Source organism: Bos taurus, chromosome 14 (genome assembly GCF_002263795.3).
Source record: "Bos taurus isolate L1 Dominette 01449 registration number 42190680 breed Hereford chromosome 14, ARS-UCD2.0, whole genome shotgun sequence".
Classification (NCBI taxonomy): domain Eukaryota; kingdom Metazoa; phylum Chordata; class Mammalia; order Artiodactyla; family Bovidae; genus Bos; species Bos taurus.
This window is the reverse complement of record NC_037341.1, coordinates 44,736,158-44,748,506: the sequence shown is the minus strand read 5'-3', so window position 1 is coordinate 44,748,506 and position 12,349 is coordinate 44,736,158. Positions and strand designations below refer to the sequence as shown.

The 12,349-nt window shown below is 46.9% G+C and overlaps 1 long non-coding RNA gene across 2 annotated transcripts; it reads right to left on the bottom strand.

Annotated features, from left to right (window-relative positions):
• Window positions 1-210: 210 nt before the first annotated feature.
• Window positions 211-12,286, bottom strand: LOC132342209 (uncharacterized). 2 transcript variants are annotated; one of them, XR_009490512.1, is made up of 3 exons: window positions 11,943-12,286; window positions 2,601-7,991; window positions 211-732 (listed from the first exon to the last, which is right to left on the bottom strand). It is a non-coding gene; the product is annotated as an uncharacterized lncRNA (long non-coding RNA). The 2 variants fall into 2 exon arrangements; XR_009490513.1 differs by having other exon boundaries at window positions 211-7,991.
• Between the last annotated feature and the right edge of the window lie 63 nt (window positions 12,287-12,349).

Here is a 12,349-nt window from a genome sequence, read left to right as displayed (position 1 = left end):
TCTTAGGTGACCCTACATGGCATGGCTCATAGTTTCATTGAGTTAGACAAAGCTGTGGTCCATGTGGTCAGTTTGATTAGTGTCATGCGAGTGTATGTTCCTCGATTCTTTGTCTCATCACAACAAAGATTTGGAGCGACAGACATTAAAGCCCTCAGTGTGTCACAGCTCTCAGGTCTTGGACAAACCGTGTTATAGCTCTTAGGCAAATCAGTGTTACAGCTCTATTTTATTTAGAAGATAGCAGGAGAGAGAGAGTGAGTGAGAAAGAGAGAGAGAGTGCACGCACATGGGAGAGAGAGAGTCCGTCAGAAAGCACTTTGGCTCCTCCTTTTGTATGTTTTTTCCTCCACCTGGGCCTGCCCTATGCAAATTGGGCTTAGCCAGGAGTGTTGTTTGTTCTGCCTGAAGTCTTCACTCTGGTCCTCGGGCCTTCCTTTGACCTTCTTGTCTTTTAGCCACCGCCATTTTGGACTCCTTTTCCCTATTCTACCTACCTAACATTCCCCCCTCAAGAGATGGGAGGCCCAATTCTTTGGGAATAGGGGCGTCGAGGTCTTTCTGGCTACTTCCTGCTGAACTGGGATGGCGAGGGGTATTGGGCCTCCCCCTTTTGCTAGTCTCAATCCTCAGAGTCCTTATAGTGGTGTCCAAGGGTGTGTGACAATTTCCTTGGTCGGCTGTAGTTTTATATCTTTGTTGAACTGGCACTGCATGTTGTAGCTGGTTGACCTGGGCAGAGACAAAACAGATTAGATAATTGACAGTACATGGAATAATCATAAGCATCATCAATGTAGCATAACAAGGACTAAAAGGGACATTGGTCAATTTTAAATTCACATGGCCAGGATGGCTCAAGTCCCTCCTTGTTCAGGGATCAGAAGATCTATTTCCTGTCTGTCTTGGAGTACAGTCTCTGTCAAGCTGTGTTGGCTCCTTAGAGTTATCCTGAGAAATCTTATCCCCAGAAACCAGATTTTGGGGGTGTTCATTAGAATGGCACTCATTGGTAGTTCTGAATAGGTATCTGAGATCTCCCAGGGGCTCACAGGTATATCGAGTGTCCTCTTCTGTTTTCTTCCACAGCTTGACTCGTGAGTAGTGAATCCAGGAGTCATGTCCTGGTACCTTGACTGCTCTGGGGGTAGAAAGTATTACAGGGTAGGGGCCCTTCCATGTGGGCTGGAGTTGAGCCTTTGGGGACCCATTTTTCCAGACTTTAATTAGGACTTGAGTCCCTGGAGCATATCGTGATGACTCTTTAGAATCTTTTGGGTCCTGGTTCATACCCCACAAGCATATATCCTTTGGAATTGCCCAATGGCCATGGTATAAGACTGGAGGGTCTGAACCTCTGGATCTAGGAAGAGGTCATTGACATAAACAAAAGGTCTCCCATATAGCATCTCATAAGGACTAAGACCAACCTGTTCCTTAGGGGCAATGCAGGTGCGGAGGAGAGCTCTTGGTAAAGCCTCCTTCCATCCCAGGGAGGTCTCCTGGGTTATCTTTTTATTGCTGATTTTAATAATTGATTGGCTCTTTCTACTTTTCCTGAAGATTGAGGCCTCCAGGCACAATGGAGATAATAAGTAATGCCCAGTGCTTTCGGGACCCCTTGGGTGACCTTAGAAGTAAATGATGTCCCATTGTCACTTTGTAATGACCTGGCCAGACCAAATCTTGGAATGATTTCATGGAGCAGTTTTTTTACCACCTCCTCAGCCTTCTCAGTCCAGGTGGGAAAGCCTTCAATCCATCCTGTGAATGTATCTATCATAACTAATAAGTATTTATACCCATGAGAAACTGGCATCTGGGTGAAGTCCATCTGCCAGTCCTCTCCTGGGTAGGCTCCACGCCGTTGGACGGGCTGGGCCAGCTGGGGTCTTCGAGCTCCTTGGGGGTTGTTTCATTGGCAAGTGGGACAAGAGGAGACCACCTGTCTTATAGTTGTTTGGAAGCCTGTTCCTCTGAAGGACCTTTCTAGTAATCTTTGGAGGGCCTTTTCTCCTAAATGAGTAGTGGCACGTAAGGAGTTAACCAGCTTCCATTGGAGGTTCCCAGGCAGAAAAAGGAGCCCCTCCCTTTGGAACCACCCCATATGATCTTCTTGAAAACCCTCACTCTTAGCTTTAAGAGTCTCACCTTCAGTATATGAAGGAGTTTCTGGCAAATTAGTCTGTGGAACTAAGGTGGCAATCCCTATTATGTTATGGTTCTGTAATGCTGCTCTCTTAGCTGCCTGATCAGCTGCTTGGTTCCCTTGTGCCACTTCCGTGTTCCCTTTTTGGTGTCCTTTACAGTGGGAGACTGAAACCTCAGTAGGCAGATGGACTGCCTCCAAGAGTCAAAGAATCTGATCACCGTATTTGACTGGGGACCCTCGGGTGGTCAAGTGGCCCCTTTCTTTCCAAACAGCCACATGTGCATGTAGCACCAGAAAGGCATACTTGGAGTCAGTGTAAATGGCTATTCTTTTTCCTTTTCCCAGCTCTACAGCTCGAGTCAGGGCTATGAGCTCAGCTAATTGGGCTGAAGCACCTGGTGGCAGAGGCTTAGCCTCTATGGTCTCAAAATTGGAGACTACTGCATACCCGGCTCTTCTTTTTCCATCCAAGGCAAAGCTGCTTCCATCAGTGTACCAGATTTCCTCAGGATTGGTCAGAGGATCTTCTGACAATCCCTCTCGGGGTTTTGTCCAGTGGTCCAAGGATTCTAGACAAGAGTGAAAGGGGAGAGAGCCCTCGGGGGTAGGTAGGAGGGTGGCTGGGTTAAGAACCTCACAAGGGGATATAGTGAGGCCTGGATTTTCCATCAGCATTACTTGATGTCTGAGGATTCTTTGATCAGACATCCATAAATGGCCTCTCCCATTTAGGAGTTGTTTTACTTGGTGGCTGGTAAAAATAGTTTGCTTCCAAAGGAGAGTTTTAAAGCATCTTCTATCATGACTGCAATAGCTGCAAGATTTCAAAGGCAGGGGGGCCAACCTTGGGTAGTTGGATCGAGCCTCTTGGATAAGTAAGCTACAGGCTAGGGCTCAGATCCCAACCTTTGAGTTAACACTCCCAAGGCTATTCCCTCTCTTTCATGGACATAAAGTTGGAATGCTTTTTATGGGTCTGGCAACCTCAAGGCAGGTGCCTGAGTTAAGGCCTGTTTTAGTGTAGCCTCTTCCTTCTTTTGAGGAGTTCCCCACATCAGTGGGATTGAATCATCTCGTCCCTTTAAGCTTTCATATAAAGGCTGGGCAATTAGACCATAACTGGGTATCCAGATTCTACAATAACCAGTTAGCCCCAGGAAAGCTCGCAATTGTTTTTGAGTTGTGGGGGAGGGCAACTGGAGAATTCCTTGTACCTGATCAGAGGACAGCCTCCTGGACCCATGTGTAATTTGAACTCCCAGGTAAGTGACCTTTGTCTCAACCATCTAAGCCTTAGCACTGGAGACTTTATATCCCCTTTCTGCCAAGAAGTTTAGAACCTGAATTGCATGTTGTTGGGCACTTATCTCATCTGGAGAGCAGGTTAGTAGGTCATCTACATATTGTAATATTTTCCCATTAGGTCCCAGGTCCAGATCTAGGAGATCCTGGCTAAGGGCCTGTCCAAACAGGTGGGGGCTATCTCTGAACCCCTGAGATAATACTGTCCAAGTCATCTGTTGGTGTTTTTCTCCTGGGGCCTCCCACTCAAAGGCAAAAAGGTATTGGGATTCTTTAGCCAGTGGTATGCAAAAAAATGCATCTTTGAGATCCAAGACGTAAACCACTTGGCACTGGGTGGGATTTCTCCCAAGATTACATAGGGATTGGGTACTGTGGGATGGAGGGGGACTACAGCTTCATTTATGATCTAGAGATCTTGAACCATTCACCAGGTTCCGTCTTTTTTCTTTACAGAGAGGATTAGGGTGTTACATGGCGAACTGGTGGGGACCAATAGTCCACAAGCAAGGAATTTATTTATTAAAGGCTGTAGTCCCTCCCGAGCCTCTCTTTTGAGAGGGTATTGTTTCCGGTTAGGAAACCGAGTGGGATCTCGGAGGACAATGATGACCGGTTCAGCTTGGTGGGCTCATCCAGGGATCCCCTGGTCCCACACCTGGGGGTTAATTTTGTCTTCCCACAGTTTTTGGTCCTTCTCTATTGAAGGTGTAATGGGTTCTTCAGTAGTAATCAGGAGCTGTAGAGCTCTAGGGGCTGAAAAACTTCCCATCACAAGGGTGGTCCCCAGTTTAGTGAGTATATCTCTCCCCAATAAGGGAGTAGGACACTCAGGGACGACCAGAAACTGGTGGGAAAATATTTGTCCATCCCAGCAACAAAGAAGTGCTCGGGTGAATCTTTTAGTAGTTGCTTTTCCTGTAGCACCCAAAATGGTACAGGTTTGGGAGGAGAAGGCTCTGGACTAGGAGATTAAGACAGAGTAGGTAGCCCCTGTGTCAACCAAGAAATTCTTGGACCTACCTGCCACATCCAGTTGCACCCTTGGCTCCAGCCCCGTGATGGTTATCCATGACAGGAGGGCTGGCTGGAGCGGGCCGCTTCAGTCCTCTTGAACCATTGTGAGGATAGGCTTGGCGCTTGACCTTGAGGCTCTTGGGTCCCAAGGGCAGAGTGCCGCCCAATGTCCCAGTTGATGGCATTTGTGGCAAGCCGTTCTAGGAGACTTGTCACGGTTTGGACTCTCTTTGGCCCAATGCCCCGCCTGTTTACAGATCAGGCATTTGTCTGGTGCCTTGTCCTTCAAGGACTTGGGGTTTGCCATAGGGCTTCTCTGGAGGGCGGCCAGCATCTGGGCATGCCTTGTCTCTTTCTTTCTCACCTTCTCCTGGGCCTTGGCCTCCTTCTCCTGTTCTCTGTTATAAAAGGTATTGGTGGCTGTCTGGACCATTTCATCTAAAGAGGCAGCAGGGTCCTGCTGTTGTAGCTGCTGTAACTTAATTCTGATATCTGATGCACATTGGGACAGGAATTTGTCCTTTAAAATCACCCATCCCTCATAAGAGTCTAAGTCCAGGTTGGTAAACTTTTGGAATGCTTCTTTTAGCCTCTCCAGAAAGGCAATGGGGTTCTCATTGGGCTCCTGAGTTATTGCTGAGACTGGGCACAGTCCCACAAATAATAGGCTTCTTTATGTTTCCATGGGTGGACTTCCTTAGGGGTGATTCTTTCTGAAGCTTATCCTACCCAGAACTGTTGCAACCTGAGAGCCAGGCGTCCCCAGGTCAGGGTGCAGATCCCCAGGCAGGTCAAAGCATGACGGCCTCCTGAGAATTGGGTCCCTGGGCAGGTTGAGGTGTGACGACCTCCTGGGACCCCTGGGACTGGAGTTTGGGCATCCCTAAGATCTCCAGTGTGACCAGTGCTGGGTATAATTAAAAGGTTTGTAACTCATTGCTAGTTTGCCCACTGTGGACGGGAATAGATATGATGTAAGTTCATCCTACCTAGTACTGTTGCAACCTGAGAGCCAGGCGTCCCTGGGTCAGGGTGCAGATCCACAGGCAGCCTGAGGCATGACAGCTTCCTAGAGATCGAATCCCCGGGCAGGTCGAGGCATGACGGCCTCCCAAGAATTGGGTCCCTGGGCAGGTAGAGGCGTGACGACCTCCTGGGACCCCTGGGACTAGAGGATCCCCGAGCAGGTTGAGGTGTGACAACCTTTTGAAGACCAATCCCTAGGCAGGTCAAGGCGTGATGACCTCCTGGGACTCCCCAGACTGGAGTTTGGGCATCCCCAAGATCTCTAGTGTGACCAGTATTGGGTAGGATTAGGGGGTTGGATATTATAGAGTATTTCCCTCCCAAGGCCAGCTATTTTCTGGTTGTCTCTCCAGAAGATTGTACAGGCAATTGTGGGTCTGGATGGGGCTCAGGAAAAGAGCATGAAACAGGAGGGAAGGGGGCAGAGCACAACCTTTGAAAGAATGACATAGCACAATGGTATAATGTAAACCAATTAAAATCAGTTGGGTCCAAGATGATTCAAGTAAACCTTAATCCCCAGTCTATAAGCCAACAGACACACCCAGAGGTGGCAGGACAGCTCCAAGGCACAAGGTCAGAAGAGGGAGGAGTGGGTGGTTCCCCAATGGCTGGGATGATCCTCTCACTCATTAGCATATGAATTCCACCCCCTCATAAAACCTATCCGGGCCTAATACCATGGCCCCAGCACACCCTGACGAGTGGCTTCTCTCTGGATCCTAACAAATCCACCTCTTATCGCTTTGTCTCTCAGTGAATTTTTGCAATGAGACATCAGAGCCTGAGTTTCATTAGTTTTGGCGGGGCTTGAGTCCCGGGAGAGAGTTGAAGGACAGGAGGGAAAAGCAGTGGGGAAAACGTGCCAAGGAATCACCTTCATAGCCCGCCAGAAAATTTGCTAAATATCTGACCGGTGCTCACAGTTTCATTGGTCTGATCTTTGGCACAGAGAAGAGAAAGGACAGAAGAACTCCCACTGGCTTGTGTAACAGCTACTGGGGCTCAGCAGATAGCGCCTCTGGGACATGCTGAGGAGTAGCCTCTCCAGAGTCCCTCAGTTGTGCCCCTGCCACCCGCCTGTTCGCGGGAGGTTCGAGGAAACAAGAAACGAGAGATTGTAAAGGTCCCTCCAGCCATAGGAGCGAGGACCTCTTACCTTAACCGGAGGTCTTCTGGAATCTGAGACTGGGCCACATGAGCTTTCTGCTGAGTTCATTTTTCGCTGTCCCGTTTTCCAGCATGATGGGCCTTCCCCTGCGTTGGGTTTCTTTGCCTTCTGCTTCTAGCACGGGAGCTTCACTGAGTTGGGCTCCTGCTGTGCTTGGCCTCTTCCGTGCGGAGGTTGTTTCAGCCAGGTTAAATCCGAGTCACAGCACCATAGATGTCATGCGAGTGTATGTTCCTTGGTTCTTTGTCTCATCACAACAAAGATTTGGAGTGACGGACATTAAAGCCCTCAGCGTGTCACAGCTCTCGGGTCTTGGACAAACCGTGTTATAGTTCTTGAGCAAATCAGTGTTCAGTCAGTTCAGTTCAGTTCAGTCGCTCAGTTGTGTCTGACTCTTTGCGACCCCATGAATCGCAGCACGCCAGGCCTCCCTGTCCATCACCAACTCCCAGAGTTCACTCAGACTTAACGTCCATTGAGTCAGTGATGCCATCCAGCCATCTCATCCTCTGTCGTCCCCTTCTCCTTCTGCCCCCAATCCCTCCCAGCATCAGAGTCTTTTCCAATGAGTCAACTCTTCCCATGAGGTGGCCAAAGTACTGGAGTTTCAGCTTTAGCATCATTCCTTCCAAAGAAATCCCAGGGCTGATCTCCTTCAGGATGGACTGGTTGGATCTCCTTGCAGTCCAGGGGACTCTCAAGAGTCTTCTCCAACACCACAGTTCAAAAGCATCAATTCTTTGGCGCTCAGCCTTTTTCACAGTCCAACTCTCACATCCATACATGACCACTGGAAAAACCATAGCCTTGACTAGCCAGATCTTTATTGGCAAAGTAATGTCTCTGCTTTTGAATATGCTATCTAGGTTGGACATAACTTTCCTTCCAAGGAGTAAGCGTCTTTTAATTTCATGGCTGCAGTCACCATCTGCAGTGATTTTGGAGCCCCCAAAAATAAAGTCTGACACTGTTTCCAATGTTTCCCCATCTATTTCCCATGAAGTGATGGGACCGGATGCCATGATCTTCGTTTTCTGAATCAGTGTTACAACTCTATTTTATTTAGAAGATAGCAGGAGAGAGAGAGTGAGTGAGAGAGAGAGAGCGCACACACACAGGAGAAAGAGAGTCCATCAGAAAGCACTTTGGCTCCTCCTTTTATATATTTTTTCCTCCACCTGGGCCTGCCCTATGAAAATTGGGCTTAGCCAGGAGTGCTGTTTGTTCTGCCTGAAGTCTTCACTCTGGTCCTCGGGCCTTCCTTTGACCTTCCTTGTCTTTTAGCCACTGCTATTTTGGACTCCTTTTGCCTATTCCACCTACCTAACAAAAGTGAAAAGTGAGAGTGAAAGTCGCTCAGTCCTGTCTGGTTCTTTGTGACCCCATGGACTATATATAGTCCATGGAATTCTCCATGCCAGAATACTGGAGTGAATAGTTTTGCCCTTCTTCAGGTGATCTGCCCAACCCAGGGATTGAACCCAGATCTCCCACATTGCAGGCAAATTCTTTACCAGCTGAGCCACCATGGAAGCCCAATAATACTGGAGTGGATAGTCTATACCTTTTCCAGTGGGTCTTCCTGACCCAGGAATCAAACGGGGGTCTCCTGCATTGCAGGTAGATTCTTTACCGACTGAGTTATCAGGGAAGCCCCAACTGTGCTGGAGGTAATGAAAATAATGGACCTCCTTCAAAAGGCCTGATGCAGGCACTGCCGTACTCAGTGCCCTGACCCTGCATCAGGCCACTGCTGACCCACACCTCTGACGAACACCCCTGGACACTCACAGGCAAGTCTAGGTCAGTCTCTTGTGGAGTTACTGCTCCTTTCTCCTGGGTCCTGGTACACACAGGTTTTGTTTGTGCCCTCCAATAGTCTGGTTCCCCAGTCCTGTGTAAGTTCTGTAATCAAATCCCACTGGCCTCCAAAGTCAAATTCCCCAGGGGTTCTCAGTCCCTTTGCCAAATCCCCAGGTTGGGAAATCTGTTGTGGGTCCTAGAACTTTATAAACAGTGAAGGAATTTCTTTGGTATAATTGTTCTGAAGTTTATGGGTGGGTCGTCTGCTCAGCAGCTCTATGGTGGGGTTAAAGGTGACCTCCTCCAAGATGGCTTATGCCACAGGCTATGTGACCAGGTCTCCTGCACTCAGAGCTTCTGCCCCAGTTGCAGGCCACTGCAGATCAGTACCTCCACAGGAGACACTCAAACACAGTTCTGGCTCAGTCTTTTTTGGGTCTCTTGGTCCTGGTGCGCACAAAGTTTTGTTTGAGCCCTCTGAGCATCTCTGATGCATATGAGGTTTGATTCTAAAAAGTGAAAATCTCTGTCATGTCCAACTCTTTGCGACCCCATGGACTCTATAGTCTGAATTCTTCAGGCCAGAATACTGGAGTAGGTAACTGTTTCCTTCTCCAGTAGATCGTTCCAACCCAAGGATCGACCCCAGGTCTCCCGCACAGCAGGCAGATTCTTTACCAGTTGAGCCACAAGGAAAGCCCAAAGAAAGCCCACACACACAGTAATTGTTATGATCCCGAGTTTTAAATATTAATTTAAGTCAGATCTAAGATTCTAAAGGGCTTCCCTGGTGACTCAGATGGTAAAGAATACGCCTACAATGCGGGAGATCCCTGGTGGCGAAGATCCCCTGGAAGAGGAAATGAAAGCCCTCTCTATTATTCTACAATTCCATGGACAAAGGAGCCTGATGGGCTACTGTCCGTGGCGTTGCAACAAGCTGGACACGACTGAGCAACTATCACGTAGATACATACAAGACTCTAAAATGGGGATTGGCAAGCATTTTTCTGTAAAGGGCCAGACAGTAAATATTTGAGGCTTTGCAAGCCATGTGGTGTCTGTCCCAAATACCCTGTTCTTCTACTGTAGCCTGAAAGCAGCCACAGATAATAAGTGTGGCTGTGTTCTAATAAATCTTTACCTATAGGTGGTAGCTGGATTTAGGACGTAGATCATAGCTTGCCAATCTTTGCTCTAAAAAAGGAATTGTTTCTCCCTGCTTATATTGTACAGATAGATCTCCATATGGAAACATTGAGGAATTTAGCATCATTTCATATTCTCTTTCATAATATTGGAAACATTTTGCACATCTCTTTCATTCATCATTATACACCTCATGCCCAGCACTGGGGTCTTTCATTTAACAGGGACTCAAAGTTTATTTTGAGAGTCTTTTGGACAACAAGGGAATCAAACCAGTTGATCCTAAAGGAAATCAACCCCAAATATTCATTACAAGGACTGGTACTGAAAAGCTCCAATACTTTGGCCACTTGATGAGAAGAGGTGCCTCATTGGGAAAAAAAAAAAACCCTGATGCTGGGAAAGATTGAAGGCAAAAGGAGAAGGGGATGACAGAGGATAAGATGATTAGATAGAATCACCAACTCAATGGACATACATTTGAGCAAACTCTGGGAGATGGTGAAGGACAGAGGAGCCTGGCATGCTGCAGTCCATCAGGTTGCAGAGTCAGACACGACTTAGTGACTAAATAAAAGAAACAACAGCAACAAAGATTTATTGAATGAATAGCAAATGAGTGAAGCCTGAGTTTTCCTAGCATGCCAGTCTCTGCGGAGTATGCACAATGCCTTGTCCAGCTCCAATGCACTTCAAATTGCTTAGCTGAAATAACTCAAGTTCAATATACCAAAGCACTGGCAACTCTTATATTGTGGGGCTCTCATCTCTCCTTCTCTACAGGAAAATAAAAAGAGCTGTACTTCTGGTATGGATCAATATAGTTATTATACCTTTCTTTAAAAAGAGAAAAAGATATTTATAGCTATATGTGTATCCATATTAATTCCATATCAATCAGTCAGTTTGCTCATTGATAGCAATAGGGAAATGGGAAGCAATAGGGACTGGGTGGCAGCACTTTCCTGCCAGAAGCCAGGGGGTTGTAGCTAAAAGGGCTTGACCTGGAGGGAATTGTGGAGATGCTTAATAGAACATGGCACCCCTAGAGGCAAAGTAGATGAATAACTAATGGGGATACTGCTTAATCAATACAATCAAAAGACAAGAATGTATGAGCAGCAGGCTAAGGGTCATCATGCCAATAGAAATTCATGATCCTTTGCCCAGATCTCAAACTTCAGGCAGTTTTCAAACCCGGAAAACAGTGGCTAAAGAGGTTACCAAGTCCACAAGAGGAAGAATCTTAAAATGCCATGGGGAAAATACAGTGTATTTACCTCCTCCATTTTCCTCAAAAGAGATAAACTGTAATTCAGCTGAGAAAATAAATTCTGGGAAAAGAGGGATATCCAAATATTATAAGGGTAGTGGATCTGAATTAACATTGACTCACAGAGTTCCAAAGCAGCATGTTAGAGAGGAGATGTACTAGAGCCAGGTAATAATCAACATTCTGGTTCTCAATGTATCCAGTAAGTCTGTGGACCCAACCAGTGATGACGTCCCCTGTCCTTGACTATATAACTGGGACTGATATAGGTGGCCATTGGAGTAGCCTCCATCTTGAATTCTTCCCATTCCAACCAAATGAGCTATCGTAGTGAGAAGGCGATATGGAATCTTTTGAAACTGTACTTCTACATTCCGTTCTCCTCTCTATCCCAGCCCCTGGTCAATCCTGGCGAAGATGGTGAATCTAACAATACTGCATTTGGAAGTGGTGATGAAGAGGAATGGTAGAAATTAATGCTACTCTAAACAATATTGAGAATGCAGGGGACAGAGGTTCATATCATAGCTCCATTTAATTCACCAGTCTGGTCCCTGTAGAAACCAGTGAATCAGAGAATGACTGTAGGCCACAGCCAGCTCAAATAATAGCCCCGATTGCGGCTGCTGCGCTATGTGTTACTTTTGCAAGAGCAGATGAATATGGCCTCAGGTACACAGTGTCCATGTGATTTGGCACTTTTTTTTCTCCCAATCTGGAAAGATCAGAAACTGCTTGCATTTACATGAAACGGATGACTATATACATGTACAGGTCTGTTTGAGGCTTCATTATCTTCTATTCTCTGTCATAATACACATTCAGATAAGATCTGGGTTGTCTGGACATCCTACACAACATTGCATTGATCAGGAGGGTGAGCAAGAAGTGGCTCGCATGCTGGAGGCACTGGTAAGACACAGGCATGGCAAAGCATGAGTGTTAAAGTGGGTGACAACTAGGAAACTTCTAGGGTTATAAAGTGTTTAGTGATCCGGGTGGGTCAAGGGAAGGTGAAGACATCTCTAAGACAATTTGCTACATCTTACCTTTCTACTTGAAAGAAGGAAACAGACTCCACATCCATAAACATGTTCCAGCCCATATACTGGGTGACAAGTGAATATCTCTGCCCTGAGTGAGGCCTGAAGCAGGAAGTCAGGGCTGCAATACAAGTAGCTCTGCTACTTGGGTCAGATGATCTGGTAAACTCTATGCTGTTGGAGGTGTTAGTGTTGGGAAAAGACCCAGCATAACACATAGGTAAAGCAGGGTAGGAGCTACACAACACAGACCTCCGACACTGGGGAACAAGGCCACGCCATCTGCAATGGGAACTTATATGCTTTTTGCAAAGAGTTCTTGTTGTGTTACAGGGACTGAGCATAGACGGAATTCTTGATTAGAGGATGCCAAGTAACCATGTGTCTGGAACTGTCCATTATGAGCTGGATTC